Below are 24,195 nucleotides of genomic sequence, written 5' to 3' on the forward strand. Positions count from 1 at the left end.
CACCTCCTACTCTGTCCGTCCACAAATGAGATGAAGACGTTTCAAGGCCAATTGACAGGAAGAGGGAAAGTGAGGAAGAGTTTCAGTATGCATATTTGAGCCCCAAATTAACAAGCAAGAAAGGGCCCCCTTCTTACTCATCTCTGAACTAGCTCTGCCTGCAAACCCTGGAACCAAACCAAGAAGGCCTCATCACCCAGCGCCATCTGTCCCTTCACGGTGAAAAGCGGCCCTGTGACAAGGAATCGCACACCTGGCTGCAAACACAGCCCTTCAGAGCTGAGATCTCCCAGCACGATCTTGCATATGCAGGAAACCGACAGCTATCAGATACAGCCACAGTTTCCCATATCCTATCTGCGTTTGTGGTCATCAAAAAAAAAAAAAAAAAAAAGCGTCCGTGGTAATAAAAAAATAAATTAAATGCACACACAGGCACCGAGTGTCACTACTTTGATGGGCAACATTTTGTAATTGGTTTTTTTTTTTTTAAGTTTCCAAAACAACCCCCCCCCCCAAAAGTCTACCTTGCCTTCAAAATGAGAACTGGCTCCTCCTGGCTCCCACCTCCATCACTGCACTAGGGGACCTTGTCACAAACACAGTCAAGACGGTCTCTCCCATAGAAGGAATCTTCCTGAACCCACCACCCAATATTCATAGCTTTATTATATATATTTGCATTCCTAAATACTGTATTTTAAATTTTTTGTTGACTTTGAAATTTATTCCAAAGGTCTCAGGCTCTCTGGAATATTCAAGATCTTGCTTTTTAAAGTTCAACCTTAGACAAACTAGATTCACTCATGTCATTGCGTGGAGATGTTGTGCATTCACGTTGCTGCCAGGTAACAGCCCAATCACATGGCCACAAGGTTCTGACCCGTTCTCCGGCTGACGAGCATTTGGGTTTTCAGATTTTTGTTATTACCAGCAATGCCACGAGGAACATTCTTAGTACACCTCTCCTGGTGCCCACGTGAATGAGCTTTTCACAGTATTTTACACCCAGAAGTAGAAATGCCAGGTCACATAGTAGGCGCACATAACAACTTTGCAAGATAACGCCAAATTGTTTTCCAAAGGGGCTGCATCCATTTACGCTCTTACCAGCAGCACAGAAGAGGCCACAGTGATCTATATTCTCCCCAACACTTGCTACCACACAGCTTCTTAATGTTTGACAATCAAATGGGGATAAAATGGAATCTCACTGTGATTTGTATTCCCTGATTACTAATGAAATTAAGTGTCTCATAAAGAGAGATCCTCTCCCAACCTAAACGCCTTGTACTTTTCTTTCACAGCTCTTATCACAGTCTGTAATTAAACATTTGTGGCGTTATTTGATTAAAGCCCATCACCATGCCTGTTTTCCTCCCCACTGCACACTGTACCATGGGCATAAAGTAGAGCCTCTATGTGTGTTGAGTGAATGAATGAATGCATGAATAGCTGAGTAAATGGGACTGTCCAGTTTGTCTTTGGGCTCAGATCTCATTTTGTTAAAAGCCTGGGCTCAAGAGTCGGGGTCTGACCTCCCCAACTGAGTTGCCCAGTGGGGTAGATGAGATGAGATGGTACTTCTCAATCTGGACTGAAGGGACGGAAAGGTCCACAGAGGACAGAGCCAAGTCCGGTCTGCACCCAGGGCAGTTAGTGCCTCCTCCAGAGCAGTAATAGTAAAACAACATCTACTGTTGTGAACTGCGGGCCTAACGTGGGCCACACACTTCACATCAAATAATAACAATCATATATACAGCATGCTTACTATACTCCAGGCACTGTAGTGAGTGCTCCCGGGATTACTCCTCTGATCCTCCCAACACCTCTGTGGAATGGATACAACAGCCCCATCTCACAGCAAAGCCAACTGAGGCTCAGAGAGGAAGTGCCCAGGCACAGTACATAAGGGACAAACCTAAGAGAGTCAAATCAAGGCAGTCTGGCCCTAGTCCCCGTGCCCTTTCCACACACCTGCCAACCCCTCCCCTTGCGCTTTGTACCCTCTCTGCATGGGCTGCTTTTCCACCCCATCTGCTCCCACAAAGCTCCTCAGACTCCAAGTTTTGCTCCACAGCCCACGAATGCTTTCCTTGCACCTGGGGAGCAGCGCCCGAAGAAAAGGTCACTCCGCTTTCTGTCACTTAAACGTCTGCACTGACAACACACTTACCTGCCAGGTGCCTGGCTGCAAAGGCCGGGTGTCACCCAGGAGGCTGGCCCGAGCACTATCCCCCACACCTGGCTCTCCCAGAGTCTCCCAAGTCAACCAGTCCCACCAGCGGAGTATCTGCAGAAACCAGCTCCTTTTCAACTCTGAAAGGGCTTTTACTGCAACTGGAAACAAACATCTAACAAATGCCCACTATACCCACCCCCGCTACCGCACATGACAGGCCTTAACTCAAAAAGAAATACTATGTACCCACTATAGTTATACAATCCAGGCCAATGCATGGAAGTATGCATGCGGAATTACGTTAAGTGGGAAAAAGAGAGACTCAAAAATAGAATCCACACCCCCAATTAAGTACACACAGTACCCCCGGACTCCAGTGGGTAACAGAAATAGAACTGAATGTTCGCTAGACCCTTTCTTCAGGAAAGTTACTTAGGTTTCCAATGCGCTCTGCCAAAAGCTACTTGTCAACTCTTTATAACAGGTGTGGTTCCAAGGCAATGCTACGGAACAGTAGCAAAGAATTACTCTCAGCAGGAATTAAAGCTCCACGAAGGTCATGATCATGTCTAGTTGGTTCATAGCTGTGTCTCTAATCAAGGGGTCAAAAGGGTCAGGCCATGGGTCTGCAACGGTGGCTAGCTGCTAAACCCCACCACTGGTTTTGTGAAAACAGTTTGAAGGGAACACAGCCACTCACCCAGTTACGTGTTGCCTGGGGTTGCCTTTATTCTACAGGGACAGAGTACTTAGGACAGAGAAATGGAACACAAAGCTGAAGTATTAACTCTCCCGCCTTTGAGAGAAAGTTGGCCAATCCTTGACCTAATGCTTAGCCTTGCGTTCTGCATAGAGTGACGATTTAATCATTTTCATGAAATTCATTATTCCAAATAAGCCCAAATCAAGCTAATAGATAAGAACAAAGATCTTATTTACCCAGGGCATGTAATAACAAATGCCTAGCAAATGGAAAATTGTTTATATTTTTAAAAAGGGGTGGGGGACTCCTGACATCCTCAGTAGGAGGTGTGCCTTGAGCAGTTTCTTTCATCGTGAAGACAGATCACATTAAGTCATGTACACTGGAGAGCTACAGTGAGAGACAGCTGGTAAGGGCTTGGCAGGCCATCTGAGGCAAGAAGTAGGAGGCAAGTCTGGGTAACCAGTCAAGATGCTGTAATAATCCCCAGGCTGGGCTCAAAGCAGGATTTTGACCTCCCAAGCCTTATATTTGACCTCCCAAGCTTACCAGCAAGCTACAGGCCCAGAACCAACTAGGGTGAAGTCATTTATTTCCTGGGTAACTTCTGGTTGGGACAACGCATCAATAACAACTGTACACTCAATTATTTCCCCTTTAATTTATCAGCACATTATAATGCAACCGCATATTTTTAGTTCTGTAGACTTGATTATTCAGAGGCTGATCATTTGGCTGGTGGCTTTTTTGAAGCTCATTATGGCCCCAGAACCAGAAGACAGGAGAGAGGAAATGAAAGGAGGTGAAACTCAAATCAGTTGGTGTTTCTACTTTATTAGCAGATGAGCTGCTAAGACTGGGGCAGAGTGGGTAGCAGAGGGTGAAACCCCAGGTCTGGAGAGCAGAGGCTCACCACAGGCACCCTGCATCAGGTCTCCACACCTTACATCACTGCATGTTGAGAGCCTATCAAGAATTTCACGGTGAAGGTATATCAGTGGTAGAGCTTATGCTTAGCATGCGCAAGGCCCTGGGTTCAACCCCCAGTACCTCCACTGAAAAAAAAGTTTTCATTGTACTGGCCCATCCCTACCAGGATCCAAGTGTATGGCTCCCTAAGATCCTTTCTCTTGTTCATATGGAAAAACCAAGTCAACTCTTGGCCTACTGAAGTCAGAGGACAGGCCTGCCCTGACTCTGAAAAGCCTGAGGATGGATTCATCTAGGGAAATGTTTAGAAAAGAGCACTGGGAGGAGTCGAAGCCACTTCCTCATCCACTGCTGCATCCTCTTCCCTCCCTTCCACACACATTAATTATTGCCAGCAGGCCTTCCCACTTCCCAGGGACCCACGGACCCAGAAGGAGTTGAACACGCTGGCTCCAAGCCACTGGGTTCACCCAAGGTCCCCTCATGGTGCCTCTCCTGAGCAGTAATGGGAGATGGGGCTCCAGCCCGGCCCACAGAGCCTTCAAGCCGGCCTGCACCACAGCAGCCCTCCATGACCACTGCTGAACAAAGGAGTGGAAGCCACTCATTGTAAGTGAAAACGAGCAGTCATGTTCAAGGAGGACCACACTTCTCATTTCTCTTGGTGACATCATTCCCGCAGCTGACCCACACAGAACACACCTCACATCCCCCACCTCCCTCCCCTCTTCTCCGGCCTGCCTCCTTCCTCCTTCCTCCCTGGGTCCTGGTGACTGGAGAAACCCTTCACTGCAGGAAGGCAGGGTTCTCCTCTCTGGCTGACCACAGACTCTCCCTTGGATGCACCCTGGGAGGTCTAGGACCCCTGCTCACCTGGACCCTCTGGGCTTCAGGTGGTCCTGAGTGAAACAACCACACGAAAAAACCAAGGAGAGAGGGGAATGGGGGAAGCAGCTGCCGCCTCCTCTCACTTTCCCCGGGGCCTGAGCTCTGTCAGATTTTGAAGCATAATGAGTTTTGTTTCATAACAGTCTTAAATGAACTGGAAGGGGGAAGGGGATGACAATGATAAAAATCTTAATTAAAAAAAATTCCTACAGGCAGAGATTTTCCAGATCCTAAGATGTGATGAAAGTCTCTTGAGCTGAGGGCCGTATAGAGCACCTCCCCCCCACTAAGGACCCAGTGTTCAACATATACCTTCTGAGGGCCTGCTATGGGCCTGGCACAATTCTGGGTGTCCAGGCTACTGCAGGGAACACACGCAAAGACCTCTGGCTTCCTGGGACTCATATTCTCGGAGAGAGGAGACAGGCAATAAAGATAATGAGCAAGTAAACTGTATGGAATGTAGAAGGTTAAAGGGTTTGGGGAAAAAAGAAAAAAGTCAAACAGATTAAGGCAATGAGGAATTCAGGCAGAAGGGGTTAAGGGGATGGGGAATTCACGATGCGGAGTTAAACACAGCCTCAATGAGAAAGAGACATTTGAGTAAGGACTTGAAGGAGGAGACAGTGAGCAATGCCGATGGGTATCTAGGTTATGGAAGAGCAATCCAAGCAGAGAGGACAGCCTGTGCAAAGGCCCTGAGGTGAGAACATGGCAGATATTGCCAAGGAATAGCCAGGAGGCTGGAGTGGCTGGAGCAAGTGAGGTAGAGAACAGTAGAAGACAATGTCACAAAAGCGAGATGGAAGAGTGGGCAGGGTGTCACCAGACGATTGTAAGGACTTTGGCTCTCACCAACTGAGGTGGGGGCCACTGAAGGATTGTGAGCAGTGGAGGGACAGATCCCCCTTCAATTCTCTGCCACCCTGTCATTCTTCCTGGCGACCTCCTGTGATACATTTAACAAATATGGCTCAAAACCATCTCTCCTGCAAAGTCCTCTCCAGTCAATCACTGCAAGTTACAAATTCAAACAACTCTCAGAAAACCAGTCAGCCCACAGATACCTCTCCCTCAAATCAATATTAGGCCCAAAGGGAAGGAGGGTAGGAAGATGAGGGGAGAATGGGTATCAGGAAAAGACGACGACAGAGACAAGAAGATAAACATGGGAATGTACAGAAAGCTCCAAAGAGAGGCAGAAAAGCAAAGGAATAGGACTTCCACTGCTCCTGAGGCTCCTTGTCCTCATCCACCTCACAGTTTATTGGGTACAAAGCACCAGCACTTAAGCTCTTCAATCCCTGCTGCCCTGTGGCTGCCCTGATACTCCAATCCTCATGTTAAGTGGACTCGGAGGAAGGGAGGCGAGAGAAAGATTCCTTTACTCTCTACTGCACAGGCCCAGCTCACACTAGCCAGTCAGGTGGAAGCAGAAATTTCCTTGTCATTAAATCCACACCAGATCCCTAAGAGATTCACTACAAGCCAGCAGGCAACCTCACCTGGCCCATCTATAAAGTGAGCTGCCACTACACAGCAACTTAACATCCATCCATGGCACCTGTCCCCACGTTCATACTCATCCCCCAGCAACCACAATGCTGAGGGAAAAAATAATGCCCAATTAAGAAAAGGCTGGGGAAGCCCTGGAATAAGCTAAAATTGGTAGAAGGGAAGCAATAAATTACAACAATTAGCTCAAGGTGGTATAGTGTGATAGCTAAAAGCACAGGCTCGAGAGGCAGAATGCAGGGCTCACCTCTGCCACTGAAGAGTGCATGACCTTGGACAAGTTCCCTGTGTGACCCTGGGCAAGTTACCTACCCTCTCTTGCCCCACATTCTTCATCATTATTAGTACCTGTGTCATAGGGCTATTAGGAAAATTAAAGTTCTTATTATAAACCATGTAAAAGAATGACTGGTCCATGGTAAGCATTATATTAATTTTTTCTTTTCTTTTTTTTTTAAATGGAGATACTAGGGATTGAACCCAGGACCTCGTGCATGCTAAGCATGTGCTCTACCACTGAGCCATATCCCTCTTCCCCTGAATATCTTACAAGAAGGGAAAACACTTTCTGAACCATCTGAGAGAGAAAAAGTCTACAGTTTTATTGTTGTATATGACATACATGAAAACAGTCACTACTGAAAAATATTTTCAGCCCTGACCATTCCCATTACATACTTTTAAAGTATTAATAAAGTACTTCAGCACAAACATACTTACTGCAGTATTATTTATATAAGAATATTATGGGAAATGACCTAAATATCAGACAATAGAATGGGTGAGCAGATCATAAAAGCCATAAGAAGGGGTTCTGTGAAATCATCTAAGTTTTTATAAAGACAAGGAAAACACTTATAATGTCAAATAATAAAGGATACAAAAATTAGGCTTCACTTTCAGCTATTATAACTAATTGCTATTAAACTAACCCTCCTGTATAGAACAACCATAAAAGGTAAATAAAACACAAAATAATAACAATAAAATTAAGTGTTTGTGGGTAGGGAAGTACAACAAGGCAGCTAGGACCTGAGAGACCAAACCCTTAGAGGAGAGGGAAGCTCAGGAGGTGTATTTAGTAGCTAATGCTTACACTCAGGGCACTGGCTGATTTGGCAGAAGGAATATTAAGATGAAAAGGAAGGCAGCAAATTAAAGCTTGCAGCAGCTTTCTCCCTAGATTGGGAAGACAAAAACTGCAGTTCAAGACTATAAAGATATCCAGGATTTGAGAGACCAACATCCCAGAGAAAATGAACCATACACAAGTAAACTCAGGATTCTGCAGCAACTTCCCCTCAAGGAATTTGCTGACACCTAACCCAGTGTGTATAGGGCTAGACTCAGGGAATCCAGCAGAGAGAAGCTATGAAAAGACTTAAAAGGTAAGCCAAGATTTTAGTAGCTTTACTGTGGCAGGGAGACAAAATTTGGAGATCAGGGCCTATCAAGGAGGAAGTACCCTAATAAATACCCACCCTACAAGTAAGAGCAAATCAGAAATACCAAGTAAGGTGATACAACATTCTGAGCCTCTACATTTTCCATGTAAAATGCCCAGCATTCAAACAAAAATGACCAAGCATGTCAGGAAAAAGACCAAACCAAGGGAAAAATGCAATCATTAAAAAAATCAAAAATATATTTTATTATAAATAAAATATTTTACAAACAATTAAAAAAAAACAAATCAAGAATTGAATAAATGAACCTGACAGCAAATAAGAAATAGTAGAAGAGCTAATGGGTGAATTGGAAGCTAGGTCAGTGGAAAAAAATACTCATACTGAAACACAGAAAAAACAAAAATGAGCTTCAGGGACATGTAGGATACCATAAAAGGGTCTAACACATGTGCAGGAGTCTAAGGACATGAAATAGTGGGGCAAAGCTCTCCAAACTCCACAGGGGATGCATACAAAGAGAACCATAATTATGGCATCATAGTAAAACGGCTAAAAACACAAAGCCAAAGAAATCACAATAAAAGTGACAGATGACTTTTTAACAGAAATGAAGGAAGCCAGACAATGGAATGGTATCTTTAAAGGATTATTAAAAAAAAAAAAAAAAGATAGAATTCTATACCCAGTAAAAATATCCTCCAAACAGACATTTTCAAACACAAATTGAGAGAACTGTGACACCAGCAGACACCCTCCACCACACATACACACACACACAAAACAAGGAGAGTTCTTCAGGAAAAAGAAAATTAACCTGAGAGGGAAGTATGCACATAGTTATATAGGGGAAATGAAGGGCACCAAAAATAGTAAATATGTGGACTAATTATTGTTGACTTTTTAAAACAACGTCTTATGGGATTAAGTTCTTATGAAAATTTTATCATTTTATACTATTTTGTGTTTTAATTGTATTATATTTTATATTATAATTTTATGGGATAAAATTCTCAGGAGAATCAAAATCACAAGGCCTCAAAAGGCGGTATAAAGGAGGCAGAGGCGTCTAAGTGTTTTAAGGAGCTTCCATTGTTTAGGAAACGGTTAAAGTATTAATTTAGGGTAGGCTCTTAAAAAAAAGAACCCAACAAAATCAGACACATAGCATCCAACTATGCAAAAGTATATGTACTGGAAAAATACTAGGAAGAAACCCCATTTTTAAAAACAGAGGTCCTGTCTAGGTGGTGGAATGATGACTGGTTTTCGTTTTCTTATACTTTTTGACATTTTCAGTAGAACAACTTTTTTCTCAATATTTGGCTTCATATAACACTAGACAGTATTTTCTCATACTTGCAGGAGGTGAAAGTCGCCTTCATTTTCTTCTCAAGGTTTAAAAAGAACAAATTCTTAGAAAATTGGACTGAGACCCTATATTTCTGCAGACAATTATTGGTAACATTTATTCTAAGAATGCTGTTCGTCTGCCGATTACAGACTAGCTATCTAATACTTCCTGTGCCCTGGGCACCGAATGACTGCTCACTCACACCGGGTCTGGTGAGAGACAGCAATCCTAGTCTTCTTTCTCGAAAAACATGAGGAAATTCTAACTCGGCAGAAAGAATTGCTTCTGAAAGTAATTCAGGTCATTTGCACGGTCTTTCCACAACAGAAATCCAAAGAACTTGCTAAATTAACAAATAACAGTCATCATGCAAGAGACATTTGTATTCCACCTAACAGCAGGAAAAAACCCTGAGCCCCAGGAAAGTAACGTATATTGTTTAGAAAGTAATCCATGCTACACAAGAATGACCATTTTTTTTAAAAACAGTAATATTAGGGCAGATCGAGTGAGGTGGATCTTCTCATATGCTGGTAGTGTGAATGAAAATCAATTTTTAAATTGTTTAAAAAACAATTAGGAAATGCTACCCAGAATCTTAAAAACACCCATTCTCTTTAACAAAGTAATTCTCCTTTCCAGGAGTTTACTAAGAAAATAATCTGAGATGTGATCAAAGATCTATGTACAAGGATGTTCATCGAAGCATTATTTATAATAATCAAAAATGATAAAAAGCTAAATTTCTAATAATAAGGACTAGTTAAATAAATGAGGGGACTCAGTGCCTGGTATATTTAATGAACACAGAATCCAAACAACAGGATACTTAAAAACAACTACTTCAGAAAAAATGTTTCCCAAGAATATTAAATGAGCAAGATATTAAAGCATATGCAAACTAACCCCAATTCTATTTTTAAAGCACAATATCATAGTTAATGTTCATTCAGAATTTACTATCTGCCAGGCACAGCCTCAAATGTTTTACATATATCATCTCATCTCACCTCACCCAGTCCTACAAGTCATTGTTATTACTTCCAGTGAATGAGGGATCCTGGCTTAAAATCTAGGCAGTCTGACTCTGGAATCTACACTCTTAATCACCAGACTGCACTACCTAGAAAAAATACTGGATGAAAATTATTACAATGCTAACAGGAAGGAATTAAAGAATTTTTATTTTCTTCCTTCTATCTGTCAATATTTTCTGAATTCCCTATGATCACCATCTACTATTTGTAGTCTCTCTCTCCAAAAGAAACGGGTTTTGTTTGGTTTGTTTGATTGAAGTAAGGTTGATTTCAAATGCTGTGTTGGTTTCAGGTGTACAGCAAAGTGATTCAGTTATACATATGTAGACATAGTCTTTTTCATGTTTTTTTCTATTATGGTTTATTGCAGGATATTGAATATAGTTTCCTGTGCTATCCAGTAGGACCTTGTTGTTTATCTGTTTTATACATAGTAGTTTGTATGTGCTAATCCCAAACTCCTAATTTATCCCTCTTTCACCCACTTTCTCCTGTGGTAGCCGTAAGTTTGTTTTCTGTGTCTGTGAGTCTGTGTCTATTTCATAAACAAGTTCATTTGTATCATATTTTAGATTCCACATATAAGTGATATCATATGGTATTCCAAAAGAAAGTTTTATGAACTACTTTTACTTAACACTTACACAATTTCAGAGAAAAAGTCTTAGCTCTAAAATGAAGCTCTGAATTACATCTCCAGTACTTAAAAGCATGAGAACTTTTGTAAATCTGAGCCATGACATTCTGACCAGGGAAGGGCATGGGCCGACAGCCTGCTCCACAAGACCGTGAACTTCCATTCCACAAATACGTGTCCCCCTCTGGCTTATGAGGTGCTGATTTTTATGTCTGTTCTGCCATTAATCTTCCCAATGACTCATCCAAGTAGACGTGACTATCTCAGGAAATGGAGGTTTAGGAAGGTGAAGTGACTTTCCCAAGGTCCCAAAGTCATGAACACCACTCCAGCTCTGGTCAAACATACACCCGACAAACTTTCCCCCTGTGCAGAACAATCGGGGCAGAGCTGAGAGCACGTTCAGGCCCAAGCACTTTGTCCCTCGGGGCCTCCATTTCCTCACCTGTATAATGGTAATAATAATAATCTTCCTCGTGGAGTTGCTTTGAGGATTAAATGAAGTAATGTATATAAAATGATGGCACACGTCTGTATTTAGTAGGTAAGTGTTATGCTTTGAAATGCATCCTATCCCCCAAGCACACAACGTGAGGTCACTATGGCCAGAGCACACTGCCTCATCTTCTTATGCGTCTCTAAATCCTGCCATCCTGGTTCCTTCTTAACCATCTCAAAGAGACTGGCCTAATCTCGGCGACTCCTCAGACTCCTTTCCTAAACTCTCTACAAGCTTCTTAAATTTAAGTCCCCAAAATTGTCTTCGGAGGAGGAAGGAAATAGCTCAGTGGCAGAGCACATGCTTAGCACGCACAAGGTCCTTGGTTCAATCCCCAGGACCTCCATTTAAAAAAAAAAAAAAAGTGTCCTTGGAGAAGAACCTGGCATAGGTTGGCAAAGACAGAACACTAAAACCCCAGCCTCTGTGCTCTGTGCTTCTGCACAGATTCAATCATAAGGGTTGAGACGTGGGACAACGTGGAGTAAAATGTTCTTCCTAGCCCGCTGGAGGGGAGTGGGGAAGAGGGCAGCCACAGTCACGGCAGAGAGTGGACCACGAGGGTTACAGACTAGACAGCCAGGGGCCTCAATGGGGAAAGGCACTGAAGAACCCAGAAGTAGAAAGGAATTCTTTTTGCTGTTTCCCTTATAAATGGAAAAGAGCATCCAAAATGGAGAGAGAAATGGCAGGAGGCCCTGACTGGGTCAGATGGTGATGCTACCCTTCCAACATCACTGCCACAGCCTACGAAGTGCAGACCCTTAGCCCCCTCACCCTTGTGTTGCCAACTTTCCTAACTGATCTCTTGGGCTGCAGGCTCAGCCTCTCCAGCCTGTCTTCCACACCTCTCAGAGTAATCTTTCTAACATAGAAATCTGACTTGACCCCACTCCCCGATACATCCCACCTCACCCTAAACCTACCTGCCTACAGGGTCAAGACCAAGCTCCATAACATGGCACACGGCCCAATGCCTCGCTCTCCAGCGTCATCACCTGCCATTGTTATTGAGAACCTCCTCGGTGCTGGGGACACAATGATAAGCAAGACATGATACAGGATGAACAAGACCTAGCTCATGCCTTTAAGAAGTTGAATGTCCTGTAGAGGAGACAAACACGGAAAGGGAGTATTGCAATCCAGGTGGACAGTGGACGGAAGCCCAGCCTGCATGTTGAGGGAAGGCCTCTGGAGGAAGTGGGAGTTGAGCCAGGGAGGGGCAATGGAGGGAACATTCCATGCAGAAGAAACCTCAGAGTAAGGTTCATGAGCAGTACTATCTGGTAGAAGTTTCTGCACCAGTGGAAATGTTCTACATCTATGCTCTCCAATATGGCAGCCACGAGCTACCCATGCCAGTGCAACTGGGGAACTGAATTTTTAATTTGACTTAATTTTAAATTCATTTAAATTTAAATAGCCATGCATGGCTCAGAAAAGCCTGCCAAACTGGACAGCACAGTTCTAGAGCATTCTAGAGCTCCAGAGCATGAGGGCAATGGAAAATGAAGTCAGACTGGTAAGCCTTGAAAGGTGAAGTGATATCGCAGTAAGGCCAGACTATATGTGGCTTCCTATGCTCACCAGGTTATCAGCTGTCCCCTCCCCCTTGTCCACCTATAAGCCCCTGCTGAACCCCACAACCTACCCACGTCCCACCTCTCTCTGAAGACTCCCTTCCTACTTACTATTTCTGAAGTTTTGTATTTTTCTAGGAAGGCATTGCTGTGTGTCATATTTACATGTTCTCAGAACAGTCCTCCACCAGACTCTGAGCACCTTCTCTTACTTGTCCTAGTATTTCCAGCCACAGGTACAATCCCAGCACATGGGAGGCACTCAATAAATGCTTGATGAGCACGTGAGTTGTCAGTAAAGGGACCACAGCCTGGCAGGGATGGGGGGTGGGGCACTCATTGCTTTTGACAAAGATGGGAGTCCCTAACCTTGACCTCCCTTAGAATCACAGCTCTGTCCAGGGACTCAGTAAAGGTTTTCATGAATGCCCTGAGCACTCTACCCGGAACTGTCACCGGCAGGCCCTGTGGTGGCTCCATTTTTCCCAGGTTCCTAGAATCTAGAGGCCTGTCCAGGGAAGGTGACTAGCCAATTATTGAAGGCAGCGTAGCCTAATGATCAGAAGCCAGTCTATGGAGTTAGTCCTGGGTCTGGAGACCAGCTGGGCAACACAGGACCTGAATGTCCTTAAACAAGTTGCTGAAAGGCCCCGAGCCACAGTTTCCTCAAGTGGAAAGTGGGCATCATATCTGCCTCTCACACTTGTGAGGATAAAATGGCGGACACACCTGCACGAGGCCAGGCCCACGGCAAGCTCTCTGCCACGACTGAAGTGATGTGGAACCGTCCTTGGGATACCTCACGGCACATGCAAATTCCTGAGTCTCGAAATCAGGTCTTTCTTGGTGCTCCCTGCCAGGCAAGGGGTCTAATCCCATCTCTGACTCACCAGGCGTTGCCAAAAATCTCGAGTTCCCAAGAGAAAATTTATTTTAATTCCCTCCAACTTTAAAAAATTAAACAGTCCTCACAGCAGTTGGGGGGGGCCGGGGGGAAGGGGACCATGAAATCCAACAAGCAGCTTTAAGAAGGTTACAAACTGAGTGGAGAAAGAAAGGAGAAGGCAGCTGGAGGGGGCGAGCAGGGGGGAGGGGGACAATCCCCTGAGTTTTTGCTATTATTGAATCCCCCAACTCTCAAAGCAGCCAGGCAGCCCCCTCCTCCACGTGGGTTAAGCTCTGTTAATGAGAAAGCAGAGCTCTGCCTACATTACCACAATAATGATTTCCCCGTTGCATTTGTACATGCCTGCTGCTTTATCATGGCAGAAGTAGACATATATTTTCAATAAATCCCTTCTCTCCTTCCTCCTCCCCGACTCGAGCTCTCCCAGTAAATGCTGCTCCCTCTGCACCCTCCCCCAACGCAATCCCAACCCTGGAGCACAATGAGTTCCACTAATCAAAACAGAAAGAAAAAGAAAAATGGAAAAATCACAGCTGCTGAAAAACAGCATTCGCTACAAGTCAAAGCCCTCCACATCTTTTTCTGCAGGCAGCATTTACTTCTTCAAGGACACATCACCCCTCCCCTATCAGAAATCTTACGTAGAGTTGCTCAAAGGAGAGGGAAGGGGGGGTGGACGGGTGAAGAAATCTAATATTCACCCTTTCCTATTTTGACTAAGCCAGCCCAGACAGAAATATAGATAAGGCCTTGAATAACTGATTTAACAAAATATCACTTATTAAAAGAGATGGGGGATGGGGCCACATTTGCATTTGAGAGCTCAGTTAAACCACCCCAGCTAAAGCCTGGCAGGCCAGAAAGGCAAGGGGGAAGGAAACATTTCTCTGGTCTCCTTCAGTCTGCAAGGGATGACCCTGGTGGCAGAGAGGCCTGGATTACTCCCTCCAACAAGAACCAATGAGGAGAGAACCAGAGGCAAAACCGAAACAACAAAGCCGCTGATTCTTCCATCAGTAAGCATTTACACTGTGCTAACTAGCACCAGCCCTGTGCGAGGTGCTGCGGGTGCAAAACTGAGTGATGACCCAGTTCGGCCCTCCCCAGGGCAGTGGAGAAGGAGTGAGAGACACGCCCCGAGGTAAGGATGACAACAGCCCCATGAGCCAGAGCTGCAGAAGCCCAAGTGCATCTCCCTCCCGCCCACCCCACAGCCTGGCCCACGACCAGGCACACAGAGCCCTCAAGAAAGACTTAAGGAATGAGTGTCCACACCATGAAATTGTCTGAATTCCATGCCTGTCTCCAAAGAAGCTCTGACTCTTCAAAAGGAAAGAGGCCCCTGAATGTCCTTACCTTCTTCCACGGCCCCCTATGAAAACCCCTCAGTTACATGTGTTCAGCCAATTAAAACAGAGAAGTGATCAAGTCCCGTCACTTCAGAGCCAGCTCATTCATTACGGGTAGCCTTCAGCTGAATTTTAAGGGAGTTTGGTATCTCCCATTGTGACAATAACTGAGGGAACTCCAACCATACTCCTATTAAAACTCCTTGGGCATTGACTCCATTTTTTTTCTTTTCCTTTTTAAAAAATCTTTCAAAGAAGTTGGGCTGGATTGGAAGCAGTTTCCCAAAGATGAGGAGAGGCCCTCAGAGCAGCCTCTGTTACAGCCTCAGTGATGACAAAGACCCCGAGGGGCCCTCAGGAAGCTTCCGGAGGCAGTGACCTGCTCGGGGGCCCAGTGTGTTCAACACCGGAGCCTGGAGACTAAAAGCCACACACTCTAGAAATGATCACGCAGGAGCCCCAGAGAAGGGACAGGGCTGAGAGTAGGAGGCTGATGGAGAATAGCCACTGGATCACTTGAAGTCAAGTTTTGGCTTTAATTATAAGGTGGCCTTAAAGCTATGTGCTCCAGAATGAGCCAGACGATTCAAGTTTTTTGAAAACTGTAATGCACCAAACATGCTTAAATCATCTGAGTTTTTCCAATTAAGGTCACTGGAGTTCTAAGCCCAAAATTCCCAAATGATCTTCCTGGTTGCCCTGATCCTTTGCATATATTCTGTACCACAATTCTTATTTAATTCTAGACAGCATTATCTCTCCGAAAGTGCACAAAATTTGGAGACCATTCAAATTCTGGCATTAAACGAGGGCTTTGGATGCTGGCTGGACATGTGACTCTGGGTTAATCACTTTTTTAGCTTTTTTCAATTCTACTTCTTGAGCCTCACTTTCCTGAGCTATAAAATGAGAATAATATCTACCTCTTATGGTTGCTGCAAGATAGTTAAAATAAGACATGCCACAGAGGCTTTGGACCTATAAAATGCGAGGTAAACATGAGTTATTACAATGACGTCACCCATTTCCTCTCTCTGATTTTTCGTTGATATTTTCTTCCCTCTATGAAACCAAATTGATATCAGTTCCACTGATCTCTCAAAACTGACAACTGATATTTATTATACAAATACAGGAAAACGTCCTCTTCTCCACAGGTGTACAAAATCTCACTAACCGCTGAATCGAGGTGATGGGTACCGTGGTTATTATACTAGTTTGTCTGCTTTTCTGGGTTTCAAGTTTTCTCATAACAAAAATTAATTAAAAAAAAATAAAGCCTCACACTCAGGCAGAGGCCAGGGGTCCGATTAGTAAAAAGCACTGGATGGTTTTTAAAACTAGAAATGATTTTCCAGCATAGACAGTAAGACTAAAGGCTAAGAACAGTTTTTAGGTAGATTCAGCTTTATAGAACAGTCCTCATTTGCAAAACAAATTCAGAAGGCAAGTGAAGACTGCTAAGACCCCTGGACCACAGTAAGGGTTAATGGGTGGGTTCAAAGTTCCCGAGCACTCAGTTCACAAACCCAGTCCATTTGGCCCCTGGAATGGGCAGGTTTCAAATGCTATATATGGAATCAGAGTGTGAACCTATACAGACTGGCATTTCACAGTCAGCCTTTCTGATGCCAGCTTTCCAGCAGTAAGAGCAATTTCACTAAAAGAAATCACAGAGGACCCGAAACCCCAAATAGACAATGGCTACCAGGAGGGAACAAGAGTGCAAGAGGACATGGTGAACAGGGTTCTTGGAAGAAGCTTTGGGGAATGGAGGGAAGTTTTTCTCTGGTTGTCAGGTTTCATATCTGAAAAGGAGATCCGGCTGAAGATCAGGGCACCTCGCCGCCGCCTGTACCCGACGCCTCTTACAGTTTACATCGCGCTTTGTGTACATTATCTGATTCCGTCCTCACAACTCTCAGAGAAGAGGCGTTAGATGGCATCACCCTCTTTTTATAGATGTGGAGACAGACCCTGGGGATGACTTTGTCCAGAGTCATCCGACGAAGCTGGACCCCAACCCATGCCTCCCGACTCTCTCCTCACGCGCTCACCTGCCCTACAGACCCCACGGTCGGGCCACGAGGGTTGGCCGGACAGTCTATGGCATATTTTTGTGAAAGGCAGACTGGAGGAGAAGCAGCAATTTAGCCGTTTCTTTGTTGTTGTTGTCACTGTTTATTTTTTCTTGTTCAAAATGTAAGCCACAGTGCCCACCAACTTTTGAACAGGGCTGAAAATCAGAGATGTCTTTTTCCAATCATAGTTTTCAATTACATCTAATGTGAGGCCCAGATTACTTTAACTGAAGACTCTTCTCCCCGAGCAAGGAATCCGGTCTTGCCTCTGTACTGTTCAGTAATGCAGTCAAATGTTCAGAAAAATGCAGTACAATTTAGTGATGCAATCTTAACCCTTGCAGTCTCTGGCTGGTGGCAAGTCCTGAGCCCAAACTCCTGCTCAAGGACAGTGTGGCCCCAGCCTGGAGAGACAGAGCCCATTGCCGCCCCAGCACCGCCGCTCCTGCACCTTTCCCTCACCTGCACCTTCACTCTTCTTCAATCTTCCCTCCTGTCATCATGAAGGAAGTGTCCCTCCTCTGGCCAAGGCCAGATCTTCCCCACAGACCTTCTCAAGGGCTTTGCTCAGCTGACCCAACCCACTGCTCTTTTCTTTGCTTTTTTTTTTGGGGGGGGGGTTAGGTTTATTTGTTTGTCTATCTATCTATTTATTTATTTTTAACGGCAGTACAGGGGATTGAACCCAGGACCTCATGAATGCTAAGCACGTGCTCTACCACTGAGCTGTACTCCCCTTCAACCCACTGCTCTTGATCAATCACTTTCTCCACTGATCTTTCCATCATCACACAAATACACCGGCAGCACCCCTCCAGAATCCCTTCCCTTCACACAAATGTCCTACCAGTCCCCTCCATTTCTCTGTCCCCTTCCACAGTCAAACTTTGTCAAAAAGTTGTCTACACATGCTATTCCCAGGTCTTCACCTCCTATTCCCCTCCCAGGCCCCTCCAATCTTGCTCTGACGCATCCATCACTCCACTCAAACTGTTCCTTGCAAGTCACCAATGGCTTCCATATTGGCAAATCCAGTGGTGACTTTTCTGGCCCTAACCTCATGCAACATTTACACTCCCCTATTCCCAACACACACACACACACACACACTCATTTCTTCTCTCTCTACATGCTCCTTAGAGCACCACACCTAGTCTCCTGGATTTAAATACCAACCCCTGGCTGATGGTTTGCACATTTTTATCTCTTGCCGGGCCATTCCTCTGGCTCTGGATGCTCTTATCAGATTGCAGGCTTAACACCTCCACCTTGAGTCTAATAGGCATGTCAAACTTAGTGGTGTGCCCTTCACTCTCCCTCTTCCCCATCCAGCAAAGAGCACCACCCATATCTACCCAACTGCTCCAGCCAGAAACCTCAGTTATTAGATTCCTCCCACCAACTCTCCACCAAATACCTCAGCAAGCCCTGCCCATTCAACCACTAATAGGCCTCTCACACACACCTGCCCCGCTCCATTCACCTCCTGTCACCTCCTTACCTGGCCTGCTCCAAACACCTTTTTACTGCTCCCCAATTCCACACCTGCCCCTCTCCCTCCAGGCCATCCCCTTAAATACGAGTTAGGGGGTGTCACTTAACACTGCAAACTTTCAGTCGCTTCCTACTCCACTTCAAATGAAACCCAAACCTTTCCAAGGCTCCAGAGTCCTGCACTGTCATCTCATGCTGCCCTCTCCCCCTCTGCCTTGTCCATCTGTGCTTCTTTTTAGTCCCCTCAAGGGGACCAAAGTCCTTCCACCCAGGCTCTCCTCTCTCTGCCTGATGCTCTGTCTTCCCCCATCCCCAGTCCTCAGAGAGCCTTTTACTAGGCTACTTTAACTAAGAAAGTCCAGGTCACTGCTCCCTGTGGTTTCATCAGACCATTTATTGCACTTTGCAGTATTATACTTCTTTACTTTCTGCCTCCCCTCTGGACTGTAGGCTAGGTGGCAGGGTGGGGAATGGTAGAGGAAGATGATTACATCTATTTTAATTATTAACGTATACCCAGGGCGTTAACACAGTGCTGAGCAAACAGTAGGTGCTCAATAAGTCACTGCCAAATGGACGCATGAATAAACCAGATCCGGTTACAGCATGAAAATAACTGTTAACCTCCTGGGAGCCCTGAGGGGTTATCACTCCCACTTAGGCATACGGGTTCTTTTTCCCCTTCCTCTCTAACAAAAAAAAATTTTTAACGTTGCTGAATCAACAGCCCAATAGCTCAGCATACCCCGCCCATCTCGAGCTTGTCTTTCATGAGGAAAAAGCAAAAATCATGTTTCTTCAGTAAACTCAAATTAACCAGAAGACCCTACAAGCAGCTGCCCTGGGAAGTTAAAAAGCTTTAGAAAATATCACAGACACTTTTTATTGCTTATTTTCTTTAACCCAGAAGAAAAGGTTTATTAAGAGAGTCATGGGAGCAAACCATGTTACCCAGGACTATATTATTTCTTAAGATGCCACAGCAAACTTGGTGAAAGAACATCCCAATATCTGGAATCCAGCTGCTCTTGTCCCCTCCCCACAAAAGAAATCAACTATGTTTTAGTTTCTCCTTTGACTTCATTGGTTCCCCTCCTACATGCCAATTAAGAAATATTAATCCACAAGATTCCAGCTGATTTTCCTCCCTAAATCACACAGTTTTATGAGGTCAGAAATAAAACGGGTTGAATTCAACTGCTTTTAGAGCAAGACAATCAGCACCCATCTGTACTGCTCAGGGTTTGAGCCACTCATCTGGATTGACTACTTTTCATATCAAAGTTCAAAGTCAATAAACACATCAAGAGCTTTCCCCCCCCAAAATGCCAATGGTGAAATATATGATATCACAGAAGTATCAGTAATACAGTATTACCAATATGAAACTTACCACAAACATATGACCAAATCCCAATTATCCACGTGTGAATTCTCCACTGAAAGTGGGTAAGGCCACACTAGGCTTTCTGGTCTCCCACCGCTCCCAGGACTATGTACTCCTGCTGCCTGGGAATAACAGCTCAATTAACCTTAGACTTGACCAGGCATAATTAGGCAGGTGAACCAGCTGGCTGGAGGGGAAACGTCCAAGATGAACTGAAATTATTTTTGGTGCCTGGGATTATGTGCCCCGCTCTCTATTAGCACAACTAATTGGGACTCAACCATGCACTTTTTTTCCCCCAGGACAGTGGCAGAGTTTCAAAAGTATTTCCTCGTTCAACGGTCAAGATTACTGGGCCACTCAAGAATCCTTTTTGGAATACCAAGGTACAAATCCACTCTTTCCATGAGAAGACAAAAAGAGAAGTTAATCAACTCGCCCAAGTCCATGAGGCAATCTGGCCGTTGGCCCAGGAAGAGACAGACTGTGAAGATCTCTTGAGACCTCCCTCCAGAATTTCAGAGATGGACGGAAGTCACCGATTAAACTATGCATTTTTAAGATAAAAAATCTGAAGCCCAGAAATGGTTAGACACTGGTATCCTCCCCACTTTTCTTTCCAGTGATGCTGTCCCCCTACCTTGAGAATCAAACCACCTTGAAAGTTCTTTGTCACTTTACAAATACTGTAAACCGAGCCAACTGCTGAACACAAGACAATTTTAACACTTTATGATTAGTCAACTTTATGGAGAATCCTCATACTTTTCCCCCCAAAATGATGCTTTTGATTGCTATGACCAACCCACCCATCAGAGCAGAAGAAAAATATATTTTAAATAAGCTTTGTTCTTGTGACCACATATTTGATTATATAACACTACAGTCTGAGCCCTCTTTTATAACTAAAGCTCCCACTTCAACAAAAACCACAGGCCCAAGTGGGTTCAAGGAGACAAAACTGAGTACTTTCCACACAGTTCATAGAACAACTGTTTTCACAGCAAGCTTACATAAATGCTATGTGATATTAACACATGCCTGCTATGTGGAAGCCTGCTTACCAAGCTGTGAAAAGACCCATGCTTACCATGGAACCTACAAAATTAATGTTCTCATTGCCCATAAAGCAGAAGGGAAACGCTCTCTATTGAGATGTCAGACTGGCTTCTTAAACAATTCTTTGGCGAAAATGGACATGCTTAAAAGGGCGGAGCCCAAAGAGGTGTGTCACTCCTGGTATCAATTCCTATAAATCAAATCCTAACAATATTTTTAAAAGAGTGAATTATGAATCATGGGCCTTCCAACCTTTATTACCACAAGAACATTCTTAGCAGAAGAGGAAGAAAAGCTACTGTGACTTGATTAATGGTCAGAGCAAGACAATAAAATAAATCTCATAAATAGAAAAAAAAAACAAAACTGAATGACTGCTCTTGGCTTCAAAGGTAGACGTGTAAATAATTCCACTACCCTGGGATAAATACACGTAAAGATTGTGTTTACCTTCCCAGCATATACATCAACCAGACTCAGATTTTCAGCAGGGGAAAAATAATAGCTAAATTGTTGAACTAATGCCTAGTTAGGAACATTTGATAAGTGGCAGTAATATTTAATTCCCAACTAACTCAACTCTCAAGCTGCCAAATATCAAATCCTTAATCTGGAAATCTGATGAGAGGAAAGAAACGGAAAAAAAAAAATACTGTACATCAGTAACATGTAAAGAGATCATTTTTTTAACCATTTTTTCCTCTGCTAGTACTGAGTCTGTCTACAGAACTGCAGAAAGCTTAACCAACTTTAGTTAACAACACTGCCTAGTGTTTACTCCCTGACCCTACTAAATATGTCTGGGTTTGAATCCCTGGTGCTAAAATTATCCTGGCCAAGTTAAAACTCCTAGCATACTTATGGTGGTGATCATTTAGTAATGTATAAAAATATCGACTCACTATGTTGTACACCTGAAACTAATACAATGCTGTATGACAATCATACTTCGATTTAAGGAAAATAAATAAATAAAACTCCCAGCATAACAAAGGTACCCGACAGCAAAGACATACAACTCATCTGCAGAAACCAGGAGGCTGAGGACTAGGAAGAGGCACAGAGAAGCAAAGAGGGCTGGTTAACTAGTTAAGCACTGAATATTCCTGCTTCTAGCGAGCATCAAAACCACATTTTCCATCACCAGACTGTTTCCTTGAGACAGTAAATGATGCAGAAGGTTGGTACCAACTGAGACAACTTAAAACTGTTTTTTTAATGCTCCACTCCATGGCCTGCTAAAAAGCACGAACAGCTGGCATTTGTTTAAAGAACTCTTCAGCCATTCCTGGATCGATCATTCTTAAGCATCACTTCCATGTACTTCAGTAGACAGCCCGGGCCATGCTGTTAGCAAACCGCTTCAACACGTTCACTTGCCAAAGCCGCGTCTACTGTGGGGAAGAGTTTCCACAAAGCTGGCTCTAACAGGCCGGTTGAAGGCACATGGAGGAACCAGAAGTCATTTTCTTTTAACCTAAGGATGGCAGGCGCACATGCTCCAGCCCAGTGCTGGCCAGAGGCTGCCCGCCAGGTGCTCTCGGCCTCTGCCAGTGAATGGGTGGTTTTGTGCTGTTTTTTTAATATCTATTTCTTCGGACCAACAGCAGTAACTTCCCAGGCTCCCAAACAGAAGTTGTGGAGTGAAGGGGCAGGTTTATCCCCTTATATATTTCTCCTATCTGGGTGGCCACTTCAACTTCTGGGGAGTACCCAGCCCCCAAAGAGCCCACAGGAGCGTATACATACACATATGTATAATGTCAAAAACCCCAAAAGGCACATCCCTAGGGTCCTGCGGTTTCTTGGATGGAAGAATGAAGGCTTTATAACATCATAACCTTCAATCGCAAGCCCCGCCACCACCATCCTTTAAGCCGGGGCTGCCAATTATAGCGCCCACCTCACCCCTCCCCCTTTGCTGGGATGCTGTGCAGCGTAGAAAGGGAAGAGGATCAGGAGAAGCAGAGAGAAGGCCCTGCTAACATACTGAAAGTAAAGAAGTCGGGGGAGACTTTTCCTTCTCCGTCCCCCCACTTTTCCTTTCCCCTCCCCCGTCTTCTCACGGAGCATCCCCCAACTAATTTTTTAAAAATGAAACTTAACAAGCTTCTGGCCTACCTTGGCTGTTTCTGCAACAAGTGCATGGGCAATCCGACAAGATGACCAGTCTCCGCTTGTGGGGGTGGGATGGGGGGCGAGCAGAGCTGATAGAGTAATTTCAATATTAATTTATGTCAGAGCCGCCTTCTCGAAGCGCTACTCACTTACAGTACTGCCCTCAGCCTGTAAACAAATATCGCTCCGCCAGGAAACATACTCCCCAGATGCAAACCCCTCTCCCCAGCAGGGAACCTGGCCCTTCGCCCCTCCACCCGACAGCGTGCTCCCCCACCCCGGGAAGCTCCGGGTTTCCAAAGCACCAACCCACCACCTCCGCCACCACCCCAGCAAGAAACTTACTCGGTCCGTCTACGCCTCCACCCTCCCTTCAGGAAATCTACTCTCCATATGCATTCAGCCTCCCCGCAGGAAATCTGCTCCCCCCTCCCCCCTTCTATATACATGCACCCCTCCCTCTCCTCCTCCCCACGCGCCCTCCCCGGCCAGAAACTTACTAGCAAGCAAGTGTGCAGGCTCTCCCGATCCTGGAAACTTACTCCTAGATATAGTGCCCGCCAGCCCCCTTTCCCAGCCCTGTTCCCCTTCCTGCCCTCCGCAGCAAGCAACTCCAAACTCTCCGCATCCAGCCTCTCCCTCCCCGGTGGAAATTTGCAGCGCGGGGCCGCGCGCGTGCATCCACCCTCCCCTTCAGGAAACTTACTCCCCATCTGCATGCACCGCCTCTCAGCCATCGCTTAGAGGGAAGGGGGTGTGCTAGGGAGACAGAAATACATATGTATCTCTCGCCCCTCCCCCGGCCGCAGCCCACTCGGGGCCGAGCCGCGGTAACCTGGCCTTACCTTTTGCATTGCTCCCCACCCTCGCCCCCTCCCTTAACTCTCCTTATCCGTTCCCGGTGCCCCCCTTATTTCACCCATTACCCACCCCTAGCAACCGTTCCCAAGCTCCTCTCGGCCTTTTTTTTAATCCAGGATGCAAATTCCTCCCCTGTCAGCAAATCGACTGTCAAATTATTTTCTTGCAAAAGGAGAAAGGCGGGGGGGGGGGGAGGCAGAAGCAA

The 24,195-nt window shown here is 45.0% G+C and overlaps 1 protein-coding gene across 1 annotated transcript in view; it reads right to left on the reverse strand.

Annotated features, from left to right (window-relative positions):
* TRERF1 (transcriptional regulating factor 1) overlaps positions 1 to 23,806 on the reverse strand; it is a 194,240-nt gene extending 170,434 nt beyond the window's left edge. Inside the window, 2 exon segments of the mRNA XM_032463084.1 lie at positions 23,133 to 23,218; positions 23,630 to 23,806. The gene's annotated coding sequence lies outside the window, so the exon portion shown is untranslated.
* Positions 23,807 to 24,195: the final 389 nt, after the last annotated feature.

This window comes from Camelus ferus, chromosome 20 (assembly GCF_009834535.1).
Source record: "Camelus ferus isolate YT-003-E chromosome 20, BCGSAC_Cfer_1.0, whole genome shotgun sequence".
NCBI classification, from domain to species: Eukaryota; Metazoa; Chordata; class Mammalia; order Artiodactyla; family Camelidae; genus Camelus; species Camelus ferus.